This window comes from Oncorhynchus masou, unplaced genomic scaffold (assembly GCF_036934945.1).
Source record: "Oncorhynchus masou masou isolate Uvic2021 unplaced genomic scaffold, UVic_Omas_1.1 unplaced_scaffold_623, whole genome shotgun sequence".
In the NCBI taxonomy this organism is placed as follows: Eukaryota; Metazoa; Chordata; class Actinopteri; order Salmoniformes; family Salmonidae; genus Oncorhynchus; species Oncorhynchus masou.
In genome coordinates, this window is record NW_027012660.1 from 52,501 (window position 1) to 67,500 (window position 15,000).

Below are 15,000 nucleotides of genomic sequence, written 5' to 3' on the forward strand. Positions count from 1 at the left end.
AATAGACTGAATGCGTTGGCTGATTGAGGATTCAAGGACTCTCCATGTAATTATAGAGGGGGGATGGAGAGGGAGTGGGGGGGGGAGAGGGAGTGAGAGAGAGAAAGAGGGAGGAGGGGTGCAGAGAGGGAGAGTTCTCCCATCTCCACAGAGGAACTCTCGAGCTCTGTCAGAGTGACCATTGGGTTCTTGGTCTCCTCCCTGACCAAGGCCCTTCTCCCCCGATTGTTCAGTTTGGCCGGGCCGCCAGCTCTAGGAAGAGTCTTGGTGGTTCCAAACTTCTTCCATTTAAGAATGATGGAGGCCACTGTGCTCTTGGAAACCTTCAATGCTGCAGAAATGTTTTGGTACCCTTCCCCAGATCTGTGTCTCGACACAATCCTGTCTCGGAGCTCTTCTGACAATTCCTTCAACCTCATGGCTTGGTTTTTGCTCTGACATTCACTGTCAACTGTGGGACCTTATATAGACAGGTGTGTGCCTTTCCAAATAATATCACTGTCAACTGTGAGACCTTATATAGACATGTCTGTGTCTTTCCAAATCATGTCCAATCAATATAATTTACCACAGGTGGACTCCAAGTTGTAGAAACATCTCAAGGATGCTCAATGGAAACAGGATGCACCTGAGCTCAATTTAGAGTCTCGTAGCAAAGGGTCTGAATACTTATGTAAATGAGGTCCCTGTTTTCACTTTGTTATTATGGTGTATTGTGTGTAGATTGTTGAGGATTTGTATTTTATTTAATACATGTTAGAATAAGGCTGTAATGTAACACAATGTGGAGAAAGGGGTCTGAATACTATATCCCTGTGTGTGTTCCAGGCCCAGCTGTGGCACCAGGGTAACGAGCACTTCGGCAGGTCGTGGGGTCCAGGGGACGTGGTGGGCTGTATGGTCGATCTGAACGAACACACCATGATGTTCACCCACAACGGTGAGGTGCTCCTGGACCACTCAGGGTCGGAACTGGCCTTCAAGGACTTTGAGGTTTGGGAAGGTCAGTGTGTGTACTGTCTACTCAAAATGACTGTCTACACCACCCTATGTCTGTCCTACTGTCTACACCACCCTATGTCTGTCCTACTGTCTACACCACCCTATGTCTGTCCTACTGTCTACACCACCCTATGTCTGTCCTACTGTCTACACCACCCTATGTGTTAGTCTGTCCTACTGTCTACCCCACCCTATGTATGTCCTACTGTCTACACCACCCTATGTCTGTCCTACTGTCTACACCACCCTATGTCTGTCCTACTGTCTACACCACCCTATGTGTTAGTCTGTCCTACTGTCTACACCACCCTATGTCTGTCCTACTGTCTACACCACCCTATGTATGTCCTACTGTCTACACCACCCTATGTGTTAGTCTGTCCTACTGTCTACACCACCCTATGTCTGTCCTACTGTCTACACCACCCTATGTCTGTCCTAGTGTCTACACCACCCTATGTGTTAGTCTGTCCTACTGTCTACACCACCCTATGTATGTCCTACTGTCTACACCACCCTATGTCTGTCCTACTGTCTACACCACCCTATGTCTGTCCTACTGTCTACACCACCCTATGTGTTAGTCTGTCCTACTGTCTACACCACCCTATGTGTTAGTCTGTCCTACTGTCTACACCACCCTATGTATGTCCTATTGTCTACACCACCCTATGTCTGTCCTACTGTCTACACCACCCTATGTCTGTCCTACTGTCTACACCACCCTATGTCTGTCCTACTGTCTACACCACCCTATGTGTTAGTCTGTCCTACTGTCTACACCACCCTATGTATGTCCTACTGTCTACACCACCCTGTGTCTGTCCTACTGTCTACACCACCCTATGTGTTAGTCTGTCCTACTGTCTACACCACCCTATGTGTTAGTCTGTCCTACTGTCTACACCACCCTATGTCTGTCCTACTGTCTACACCACTCTATGTCTGTCCTACTGTCTACACCACCCTATGTCTGTCCTACTGTCTACACCACCCTATGTGTTAGTCTGTCCTACTGTCTACACCACCCTATGTGTTAGTCTGTCCTACTGTCTACCCCACCCTATGTCTGTCCTACTGTCTACACCACCCTATGTCTGTCCTACTGTCTACACCACCCTATGTGTTAGTCTGTCCTACTGTCTACCCCACCCTATGTGTTAGTCTGTCCTACTGTCTACACCACCCTATGTCTGTCCTACTGTCTACACCACCCTATGTGTTAGTCTGTCCTACTGTCTACACCACCCTATGTTTGTCCTACTGTCTACACCACCCTATGTCTGTCCTACTGTCTACACCACCCTATGTCTATCCTACTGTCTACACCACCCTATGTCTGTCCTACTGTCTACACCACCCTATGTCTGTCCTACTGTCTACACCACCCTATGTGTTAGTCTGTCCTACTGTCTACACCACCCTATGTATGTCCTACTGTCTACACCACCCTATGTGTTAGTCTGTCCTACTGTCTACACCACCCTATGTGTTAGTCTGTCCTACTGTCTACACCACCCTATGTGTTAGTCTGTCTTACTGCACTAAGTGCATCGATGCATCGATGACATCGTCCCCACAATGACCGTATGTACATATCCCAACCAGAAGCCATGGATTACAGGCAACATCCATGCTGAGCTAAAGGCTGGAGCTGCTGCTTTCAAGGACACTAAGCCTGAGTCTTATAAGAAATCCCGTTACGACTTCTGATGAGCAATCAAACAGGCAAAGTATCAATACAGGACTAATATTGAATCCTGATATCGCCTGCTCTGACCCTCGTCGGATGTGGCAGGGCTTCACGGATCACAAAGGGAAACCCAGCCGTGAACTGGCCAGTGACGCGAACCCACCAGACGAGCTAAATGCCTTCTATGACCGCTTCGAGGCAAGCAATGCTGAACCATGCATTAGATGACCCGCTGTTCCAGGTGAATGTGTAATCTCGCTCTCCATAGCCGATGTGACTAAGACTTTTAAACATGTTACCATTCACAAGACACATTACCAGAATGTGTGCTCAGAGCATGCGCTGACCAGCTGGCACGTGACTTCAACCTCTCCCTCACTCAGTCTGTAATACCTACATGTTTCAAGTGGTACCAATGCACCAAGTCCGGGAACAGCTTCTACCCCCAAGTCATAGACTGTTCTCTCTGCAACCACACGACAAGCCATACCGATGCACCAAGTCCGGGAACAGCTTCTACCCCCAAGTCATAGACTGTTCTCTCTGCAACCACACGACAAGCCATACCGATGCACCAAGTCCGGGAACAGCTTCTACCCCCAAGTCATAGACTGTTCTCTCTGCAACCACACGACAAGCCATACCGATGCACCAAGTCCGGGAACAGCTTCTACCCCCAAGTCATAGACTGTTCTCTCTGCAACCACACGACAAGCTGTACCGATGCACCAAGTTCTGGACAGCTTCTACCCCAAGTCATAGACTGTTCTCTCTGCAACCACACGACAAGCCGTACCGATGCACCAAGTCCGGGAACAGCTTCTACCCCCAAGTCATAGACTGTTCTCTCTGCAACCACACGACAAGCTGTACCGATGCACCAAGTCCTGGACAGCTTCTACCCCCAAGTCATAGACTGTTCTCTCTGCAACCACACGACAAGCTGTACCGATGCACCAAGTCCGGGAACAGCTTCTACCCCCAAGTCATAGACTGTTCTCTCTGCAACCACACGACAAGCTGTACCGATGCACCAAGTCCGGGAACAGCTTCTACCCCCAAGTCATAGACTGTTCTCTCTGCAACCACACGACAAGCCGTACCGATGCACCAAGTCCGGGAACAGCTTCTACCCCCAAGTCATAGACTGTTCTCTCTGCAACCACACGACAAGCCATACCGATGCACCAAGTCATGGACAGCTTCTACCCCCAAGTCATAGACTGTTCTCTCTGCAATCACACGACAAGCCATACCGATGCACCAAGTCCTGGACAGCTTCTACCCCCAAGTCATAGACTGTTCTCTCTGCAACCACACGACAAGCTGTACCGATGCACCAAGTCCGGGAACAGCTTCTACCCCCAAGTCATAGACTGTTCTCTCTGCAACCACACGACAAGCTGTACCGATGCACCAAGTCCTGGACAGCTTCTACCCCAAGTCATAGACTGTTCTCTCTGCAACCACACGACAAGCCGTACCGATGCACCAAGTCCGGGAACAGCTTCTACCCCAAGTCATAGACTGTTCTCTCTGCAACCACACGACAAGCTGTACCGATGCACCAAGTCCTGGACAGCTTCTACCCCCAAGTCATAGACTGTTCTCTCTGCAACCACACGACAAGCCGTACCGATGCACCAAGTCCGGGAACAGCTTCTACTCCCAAGAAGTCATAGACTGTTCTCTCTGCAACCACACGACAAGCCATACCGATGCAACAAGTCCTGGACAGCTTCTACTCCCAAGAAGTCATAGACTGTTCTCTCTGCAACCACACGACAAGCTGTACCGATGCACCAAGTCCTGGACAGCTTCTACCCCCAAGTCATAGACTGTTCTCTCTGCAACCACACGACAAGCCGTACCGATGCACCAAGTCCGGGAACAGCTTCTACTCCCAAGAAGTCATAGACTGTTCTCTCTGCAACCACACGACAAGCCATACCGATGCAACAAGTCCTGGACAGCTTCTACTCCCAAGAAGTCATAGACTGTTCTCTCTGCAACCACACGACAAGCTGTACCGATGCACCAAGTCCTGGACAGCTTCTACCCCCAAGTCATAGACTGTTCTCTCTGCAACCACACGACAAGCTGTACCGATGCACCAAGTCCGGGAACAGCTTCTACCCCCAAGCCATAACATTGCTAAATAGTTAGTCAGGGTAGCTTTTGGTTAACCATTTAACGATCTGCATGGACCCTTTTTGTACTTCTCTTTTGAGTCATTACACATGCTGCTGTTACTGTTTATTATCTACCCTGTTGCCTAGTCAGTTTACCCATAACTGTATGTACATATCTACCTCAATTACCTCATACCCCTGCACATTCACACATTACTGGTACCCTGTGTATATAGCCATGTTATTACCTGGTGCCCTGTGTATATAGCCATGTTATTACCTGGTACTCCCTGTATATAGCCATGTTATTACCTGGTGCCCTGTGTATATAGCCATGTTATTACCTGGTACTCCCTTTATATGGTCATGTTATTACCTGGTACTCCCTGTATATAACCATGTTATTACCTGGTACTTCCTGTATATAACCATTTCATTACCTGGTACTCCCTGTATATAGCCATGTTATTACCTGGTGCCCTGTGTATATAGCCACGGTATTACCTGGTACTCCCTGTATATAGCCATGTTATTACCAGGTACTTCCTGTATATAGCCATGTTATTACCTGGTACTCCCTGTATATAGCCATGATATTACCTGGTACTCCTTGTATATAGCTATGTTATTACCTGGTACTCCCTGTATATAGCCAAGCTATTACCTGGTACTCCTTGTATATAGCTATGTTATTACCTGGTACTCCCTGTATATAGCTATGTTATTACCTGGTACTCCCTGTATATAGCCATGTTATTACCTGGTACTCCCTGTATATAGCTATGTTATTACCTGGTACTCCCTGTATATAGCCATGTTATTACCTGGTACTTCCTGTATATAGCCATGTTATTACCTGGTACTCCCTGTATATAGCCATGTTATTACCTGGTACTTCCTGTATATAGCCATGTTATTACCTGGTACTTCCTGTATATAGCCATGTTATTACCTGGTACCCCCTGTATATAGCCATGGTATTACTCAGCAGGCTGAGTGTCCAGAACACATTGATGTTGTTACCTACTGGTTAGGATAAGATAAGAACACATTGATGTTGTTATCTACTGGTTAGGATAAGATAAGAACACATGGATGTGGTTACCTACTGGTTAGGATAAGAACACATTGATGTTGGTGTTACCTACTGGTTAGGATAAGATAAGAACACATTGATGTTGGTGTTACCTACTGGTTAGGATAAGATAAGAACACATTGATGTTGGTGTTACCTACTGGTTAGGATAAGATAAGAACACATTGATGCTGGTGTTACCTACTGGTGAGTATAAGATAAGAACACATTGATGTTGGTGTTACCTACTGGTTAGGATAAGATAAGAACACATGGATGTTGGTGTTACCTACTGGTTAGGATAAGATAAGAACACATGGATGTTGGTGTTACCTACTGGTTAGGATAAGATAAGAACACATTGATGTTGGTGTTACCTACTGGTTAGGATAAGATAAGAACACATTGATGTTGGTGTTACCTACTGGTTAGGATAAGATAAGAACACATGGATGTTGGTGTTACCTACTGGTTAGGATAAGATAAGAACACATTGATGTTGGTGTTACCTACTGGTTAGGATAAGATAAGAACACATGGATGTTGGTGTTACCTACTGGTTAGGATAAGATAAGAACACATTGATGTTGGTGTTACCTACTGGTTAGGATAAGATAAGAACACATTGATGTTGGTGTTACCTACTGGTTAGGACAAGATAATAACACATGGATGTTGTTACCTACTGGTTAGGATAAGATAAGAACACATTGATGTTGGTGTTACCTACTGGTGAGGATAAGATAAGAACACATTGATGTTGGTGTTACCTACTGGTTAGGATAAGATAAGGACACATTGATGTTGGTGTTACCTACTGGTTAGGACAAGATAATAACACATGGATGTTGTTACCTACTGGTTAGGATAAGATAAGAACACATTGATGTTGTTACCTACTGGTTAGGATAAGATAAGAACACATTGATGTTGGTGTTACCTACTGGTTAGGATAAGATAAGAACACATTGATGTTGTTACCTACTGGTTAGGATAAGATAAGAACACATTGATGTTGTTACCATTCTGGCTCCTGTCCTATGGGCCGTTCTGGCGTACGTTCTTCTAATGGTTCTTCTAAAATAACAATGTCCTCTCTGTCCTCTCTGTCCTCTCTGCAGGTTTCATCCCGGTGTGCAGCCTGGGTGTTTGCCAGGTTGGGAGGATGAACTTTGGTAAGGACGTGAGCACGCTGAAGTACTTCACCATCTGTGGTCTGCAGGAAGGCTACGAGCCCTTCGCCGTCAACATGAACAGAGACCTCACCATGTGGCTCAGCAAGAGACTGTCTCAGTTCATCCCCGTACCTCCGCAGCATGAACACATTGAGGTGAGGGTCCAGTCGCTATCCTGTTTAGCCATGTTGCCTTACAAAACTGTTCTGTTGACAAGACTGTCCTTGAACCTTGACCCTGCTCCCCCTGATGTAATTGTGTGTAGAGTTTGATAAGTGAACCTCTGTTTATAAGCCTCTTTATATGTGTTGTTGACCACCCTGAACAAGGCAGTTTAACCCCCGGTAGGCCGCCATTTAAAATAAGAATTTGTTCTTAACTGACTTGCCTAGTTTTAAATAAAGGTAAAATAAAACATATTAGTTTTTTTGTAACATCCTATGTTGGTAACCTGGACTGAGAACACCTTCCTAATATTGAGTCACTGCATCCCCCCCGTTTTCCCCTCAGAACATTCTCAGTTCGTCGGGTCATGGACTCTACAAGGTGTCTAAAGCGTTCCACAGGGATGCTGGCCCATGTGGACTCTACAAGGTGTCTAAAGCGTTCTACTGGGATGTTGGCCCATGTTGACTCTACAAGGTGTCTACAGCGTTCCACTGGGATGCTGGCCCATGTGGACTCTACAAGGTGTCTAAAGCGTTCTACTGGGATGTTGGCCCATGTTGACTCTACAAGGTGTCCAAAGCGTTCCACTGGGATGCTGGACCATGTGGACTCTACAAGGTGTCCAAAGCATTCCACAGGGATGCTGGCCCATGTTCCCATGTTGACTCTACAAGGTGTCCAAAGCGTTCCACAGGGATGCTGGTCCATGTTGACTCTACAAGGTGTCCAAAGCGTTCCACTGGGATGCTGGACCATGTTGACTCGACAAGGTGTCTAAAGCGTTCCACTGGGATGCTGGACCATGTTGACTCTACAAGGTGTCCAAAGCGTTCCACTGGGATGCTGGACCATGTTGACTCTACAAGGTGTCTAAAGCGTTCCACAGGGATGCTGGCCCATGTTGACTCTACAAGGTGTCTAAAGCGTTCCACTGGGATGCTGGCCCATGTGGACTCTACAAGGTGTCTACAGCGTTCCACTGGGATGCTGGCCCATGTTGACTCTACAAGGTGTCTACAGCGTTCCACTGGGATGCTGGCCCATGTTGACTCTACAAGGTGTCTACAGCGTTCCACTGGGATGCTGGCCCATGTTGACTCTACAAGGTGTCTAAAGCGTTCCACTGGGATGCTGGCCCATGTTGACTCTACAAGGTGTCTACAGCGTTCCACTGGGATGCTGGCCCATGTTGACTCTACAAGGTGTCTAAAGCGTTCCACTGGGATGCTGGTCCATGTTGACTCTACAAGGTGTCTAAAGCGTTCCACTGGGATGCTGGTCCATGTTGACTCTACAAGGTGTCTAAAGCGTTCCACTGGGATGCTGGTCCATGTTGACTCTACAAGGTGTCTAAAGCGTTCCACAGGGATGCTGGCCCATGTTGACTCTACAAGGTGTCTAAAGCGTTCCACTGGGATGCTGGCCCATGTGGACTCGACAAGGTGTCCAAAGCACTGGGATGCTGGCCCATGTTGACTCTACAAGGTGTCTACAGTGTTCCACAGGGATGCTGGACCATGTGGACTCTACAAGGTGTCTACAGTGTTCCACAGGGATGCTGGCCCATGTTGACTCTACAAGGTGTCCAAAGTGTTCCACTGGGATGCTGGCCCATGTTGACTCTACAAGGTGTCCAAAGCGTTCCACTGGGATGCTGGCCCCATGTTGACTCTACAAGGTGTCCAAAGTGTTCCACTGGGATGCTGGCCCATGTGGACTCTACAAGGTGTCTACAGCGTTCCACGGGGATGCTGGCCCATGTTGACTCTACAAGGTGTCTAAAGCGTTCCACAGGGATGCTGGCCCATGTTGACTCTACAAGGTGTCTAAAGCGTTCCACTGGGATGCTGGCCCATGTTGACTCTACAAGGTGTCTAAAGCGTTCCACTGGGATGCTGGCCCATGTTGACTCTACAAGGTGTCCAAAGCGTTCCACAGGGATGTTGGCCCATGTTGACTCTACAAGGTGTCTAAAGCGTTCCACTGGGATGCTGGCCCATGTTGACTCTACAAGGTGTCCAAAGCGTTCCACAGGGATGTTGGCCCATGTTGACTCTACAAGGTGTCTAAAGCGTTCCATAGGGATGCTGGCCCATGTTGACTCTACAAGGTGTCTAAAGCGTTCCACTGGGATGCTGGCCCATGTTGACTCTACAAGGTGTCCAAAGCGTTCCACAGGGATGCTGGCCCATGTTGACTCTACAAGGTGTCCAAAGCGTTCCACTGGGATGCTGGCCCATGTTGACTCTACAAGGTGTCTACAGCGTTCCACTGGGATGCTGGCCCATGTTGACTCTACAAGGTGTCCAAAGCGTTCCACAGGGATGCTGGCCCATGTTGACTCCACAAGGTGTCCAAAGCGTTCCACTGGGATGCTGGCCCATGTGGACTCCACAAGGTGTCCAAAGCGTTCCACAGGGATGCTGGCCCATGTTGACTCTATAAGGTGTTGAAAGTGTTCCACAGGGATGCTGGACCATGTTGACTCTACAAGGTGTCTAAAGCGTTCCACGGGGATGCTGGTCCATGTTGACTCTACAAGGTGTCTAAAGCGTTCCACAGGGATGCTGGCCCATGTTGACTCTATAAGGTGTTGAAAGTGTTCCACAGGGATGCTGGACCATGTTGACTCTACAAGGTGTCTAAAGCGTTCCACGGGGATGCTGGTCCATGTTGACTCTACAAGGTGTTGAAAGTGTTCCACAGGGATGCTGGACCATGTTGACTCGACAAGGTGTCCAAAGCGTTCCACTGGGATGCTGGACCATGTTGACTCTACAAGGTGTCTAAAGCGTTCCACAGGGATGCTGGCCCATGTTCCCATGTTGACTCTACAAGGTGTCCAAAGCGTTCCACTGGGATGCTGGCCCATGTTGACTCTACAAGGTGTCTAAAGCGTTCCACAGGGATGCTGGCCCATGTTGACTCTACAAGGTGTCTAAAGCCTTCCACAGGGATGCTGGCCCATGTTGACTCTACAAGGTGCCCAAAGCGTTCCACTGGGATGCTGGCCCATGTTGACTCTACAAGGTGTCTAAAGCGTTCCACAGGGATGCTGGCCCATGTTCCCATGTTGACTCTACAAGGTGTCCAAAGCGTTCCACTGGGATGCTGGCCCATGTTGACTCTACAAGGTGTCTAAAGCGTTCCACAGGGATGCTGGCCCATGTTGACTCTACAAGGTGTCTAAAGCGTTCCACTGGGATGCTGGCCCATGTTGACTCTACAAGGTGTCTAAAGCGTTCCACAGGGATGCTGGCCCATGTTGACTCTACAAGGTGTCTAAAGCGTTCCACTGGGATGCTGGCCCATGTTGACTCTACAAGGTGTCTAAAGCGTTCCACAGGGATGCTGGCCCATGTTGACTCTACAAGGTGTCTAAAGCGTTCCACTGGGATGCTGGCCCATGTTGACTCTACAAGGTGTCTAAAGCGTTCCACAGGGATGCTGGCCCATGTTGACTCTACAAGCTGTCCAAAGTGTTCCACTGGGATGCTGGCCCATGTTGACTCTACAAGGTGTCTAAAGCGTTCCACTGGGATGCTGGCCCATGTTGACTCTACAAGGTGTCTAAAGCGTTCCACAGGGATGCTGGCCCATGTTGACTCTACAAGGTGTCCAAAGCGTTCCACTGGGATGCTGGCCCATGTTGACTCTACAAGGTGTCCAAAGCGTTCCACAGGGATGCTGGCCCATGTTGACTCTACAAGGTGTCTAAAGCGTTCCACAGGGATGCTGGCCCATGTTGACTCTACAAGGTGTCTAAAGCGTTCCACAGGGATGCTGGCCCATGTTGACTCTACAAGGTGTCTAAAGCGTTCCACAGGGATGCTGGCCCATGTTGACTCTACAAGGTGTCTAAAGCGTTCCACTGGGATGCTGTCCCATGTTGACTCTACAAGGTGTCTAAAGCGTTCCACAGGGATGCTGGCCCATGTTGACTCTACAAGGTGTCCAAAGCGTTCCACTGGGATGCTGGCCCATGTTGACTCTACAAGGTGTCCAAAGCGTTCCACAGGGATGCTGGCCCATGTTGACTCTACAAGGTGTCTAAAGCGTTCCACAGGGATGCTGGCCCATGTTGACTCTACAAGGTGTCTAAAGCGTTCCACTGGGATGCTGGCCCATGTTGACTCTACAAGGTGTCTAAAGCGTTCCACAGGGATGCTGGCCCATGTTGACTCTACAAGGTGTCTACAGCGTTCCACTGGGATGCTGGCCCATGTTGACTCTACAAGGTGTCTAAAGCGTTCCACTGGGATGCTGGCCCATGTTGACTCTACAAGGTGTCTAAAGCATTCCACAGGGATGCTGGCCCATGTTGACTCTACAAGGTGTCTAAAGCGTTCCACTGGGATGCTGGCCCATGTTGACTCTAATGCTTCCCCAACAGTTGTGTCAAGTTGGCTGGATGTCCTTTGGGTGGTGGACCATTCTTGATACACACAGGAAACTGTTGAGCGTGAAAAACCCAGCAGCGTTGCAGTTCTTGACACAAACCGGTGCTATGTTGATAACCTATAAAACTTGATATTAATGATAATAGTTCCAAGGATTTGTCTAGTGCTTTACCCACAGACCTATGTTGACCTGGTATCGAATGGCTATTCAACCAGATGACTCCCCCATAATGCCCTGTTCCCTTTGTCGTCTGGTCTTTCTAAAAGGTCACGAGGATGGACGGCACCGTGGAGACTTTCCCGTGTCTCAAGGTCACCCAGAGGTCGTTCGGCTCCCAGAACAGTAACCCAGACATCACCTTCTATCGCCTCAGCATGCCTATAGAGTGTAACGAGGTGCTGGCCACGTCACCTGGCGGGACGCTACAGTCTGGCGGGGGCTTCTCCTTCTCCTCTAAGAAAGACCTGGACGACTTTGAGACCGTGTCCGACTTCGAGGTGCTGATGATGAAGTCACTAAATTCACTCTCTCCTTCTGTCTCCATCTGTCTCCTTCTGTCTCCGTCTCCTTCTGTCTCTGTCTCCTTCTGTCTCCTTCTGTCTCCTTCCGTCTCCTTCTGTCTCTTTCTGCATCCTTCTGTCTCTGTCTCCTTCTGTCTCTTTCTATCTCCTTCTGTCTCTGTCTCTGTCTCATTCTGTCTCCTTCTGTCTCTGTCTCTGTCTCATTCTGTCTCATTCTGTCTCCTTCTGTCTCCTTCTGTCTCCTTCCGTCTCCTTCCATCTCCTTATGTCTCCCTCTCCTTCCGTCTCCTTCCTTCTCATTCTGTCTCCTTCTGTCTCCTTCCGTCTCCTTCCATCTCCTTCTGTCTCCCTCTCCTTCCGTCTCCTCCATATCCTTCTGTCTCCTTCCGTCTCCTTCTGTCTCCTTCTCCTTCTGTTTCCTTCTGTCTCCTTCTGTCTCCTCCCGTCTCCTTCTGTCTCTGTCTCCTTCTGTCTCCTTCTCCTTCTGTCTCCTGTCTCTGTCTCCTTCTGTCTCATTCTGTCTCCTTCTCATTATGTCTCTGACTCCTTCTGTCTCCTTCTGTCTCCCTCTCCTTCCTTCTCCTCCGTATCATCCTGTCTCCTTCTGTCTCCTTCTCCTTCTGTCTCCTGTCTCTGTCTCATTCTGTCTCATTCTGTCTCCCTCTCCTTCCATCTCCTCCCGTATCCTCCTGTCTCCTTCTGTCTCATTCTGTCTCTGTCTCCTTCCGTCTCCTTCTGTCTTCTTCTGTCTCCTTCCATCTCCTTCTGTCTCATTCTGTCTCCTTCTCCTTCTGTCTCATTCTGTTTCCCTCTCCTTCCATCTCCTCCCGTATCCTCCTGTCTCCTTTTGTATCCTTCTGTCTCCTTCCGTCTCCTTCTGTCTCATTCTGTCTCTGTCTCCTTCCGTCTCCTTCTGTCTTCTTCTGTCTCCTCCTGTCTCATTCCGTCTCCTTCTGTCTTCTTCTGTCTCCTTCCGTCTCCTTCTGTCTCATTCTGTCTCTGTCTCCTTCCGTCTCCTTCTGTCTTCTTCTGTCTCCTTCCGTCTCCTTCTGTCTCATTCCATCTCCTTCTGTCTCCCTCTCCTTCCGTCTCCTTCCTTCTCATTCTGTCTCCTTCTGTCTCCTTCCGTCTCCTTCCATCTCCTTCTGTCTCCCTCTCCTTCCGTCTCCTCCGTATCCTTCTGTCTCCTTCCGCCTCCTTATGTATCCTTCCGTCTCCTTCCGTCTCCTTCTGTCTCTGTCTCCTTCTGTCTCCTTCTCCTTCTGTCTCCTGTCTCTGTCTCCTTCTGTCTCATTATGTCTCCTTCTCCTTCTGTCTCATTCTGTCTCTGACTCCTGTCTCCTTCTGTCTCCCTCTCCTTCCGTCTCCTCCGTATCCTCCTGTCTCCTTCTGTCTCCTTCTCCTTCTGTCTCCTGTCTCTGTCTCCTTCTGTCTCATTCTGTCTCCTCCTCCTTCTGTCTCATTCTGTCTCCTCCTCCTTCTGTCTCATTCTGTCTCCCTCTCCTTCCGTCTCCTCCCGTATCCTCCTGTCTCCTTCTGTCTCCTTCTGTCTCGTCCAACCTCCCTCTCCCCTCTTAGGAGGAAAACGTTATTAATATCTACATACATTTAATACACACAAGTTGTTCCCTCTAAGCTGTGCGAGTGCACAGCTCCCCCGGGACTGCAGAGAATGAGATTGAGATTGAGCTTCACGCAGAGTTTTCTCTTTTAGTTAACACTATCAACGTGTCCCTTTACTGTGGTAATTATGATCAAATCAACCCAATATTAGCCTCTTTCAATGCAATGTACCAAAAACAAAACGAACTATGCAAGAGTTAGGCAGAGAGCATCGCAGTGGGATTCTATTGCATTGACATGCACGACTCAGGCCCCTTCTCGACACAGACCGGTGCACCGTAACCAATCAGAGATGCAGTAGGCCTATATGCAAATAGACCATTGCCATATATGGATCTGTGCCATTTACTTTGAACTGTACTGTGTTTACAGCATGAGCGGTCGTGGGTAGATGAACTGGAATGTGTTTACAGCATGAGTGGTCGTGAGTAGATGAACTGGACTGTGTTTACAGCATGAGCGGTCGTGGGTAGATGAACTGGACTGTGTTTACAGCATGAGCGGTCGTGGGTAGATGAACTGGACTGTGTTTACAGCATGAGCGGTCGTGAATAGATGAACTGGACTGTGTTTACAGCGTGAGCGGTCGTGGGAAGATGAACTGGACTGTGTTTACAGCGTGAGCGGTCGTGGGTAGATGAACTGGACTGTGTTTACAGCATGAGCGGTCGTGGGTAGATGAACTGGACTGTGTTTACAGCATGAGCGGTTGTGGGTAGATGAACTGGACTGTGTTTACAGCGTGAGCGGTCGTGGGTAGATGAACTGGACTGTGTTTACAGCATGAGCGGTCGTGGGTAGATGAACTGGACTGTGTTTACAGCGTGAGCGGTCGTGGGTAGATGAACTGGACTGTGTTTACAGCATGAGCGGTCGTGGGTAGACGAACTGGACTGTGTTTACAGCGTGAGCGGTCGTGGGTAGATGTGCTTGTTTTGAGATCAAAGTGAGAGCTGCATGCAGCCACGTGGGCACATGTTGTTCATATCCTTTGCTAGTTAGTGAGTTCTCAGCCCAGTTATAGATCATGTGTTCACATCCTTTGCTAGTTAGTGAGTTATTAGCCCAGTTATAGATCATTTGTTCACATCCTCTCTTGTAGGCCTCTCTGATAGGCCTCTCTGGTAGGCGACTCTGGTAGAACTCTCTGGTAGGCCTCTCTGGTGGGCCTCTCTGGTAGGCAACTATGATAGGCCACTATGGTAGGCCA

General features: G+C 48.7%; 1 pseudogene; it reads left to right on the forward strand.

Moving 5' to 3' along the window:
- Window positions 1-15,000, forward strand: part of LOC135536472 (ryanodine receptor 2-like) — a 317,124-nt pseudogene that overhangs the window by 43,231 nt on the left and 258,893 nt on the right.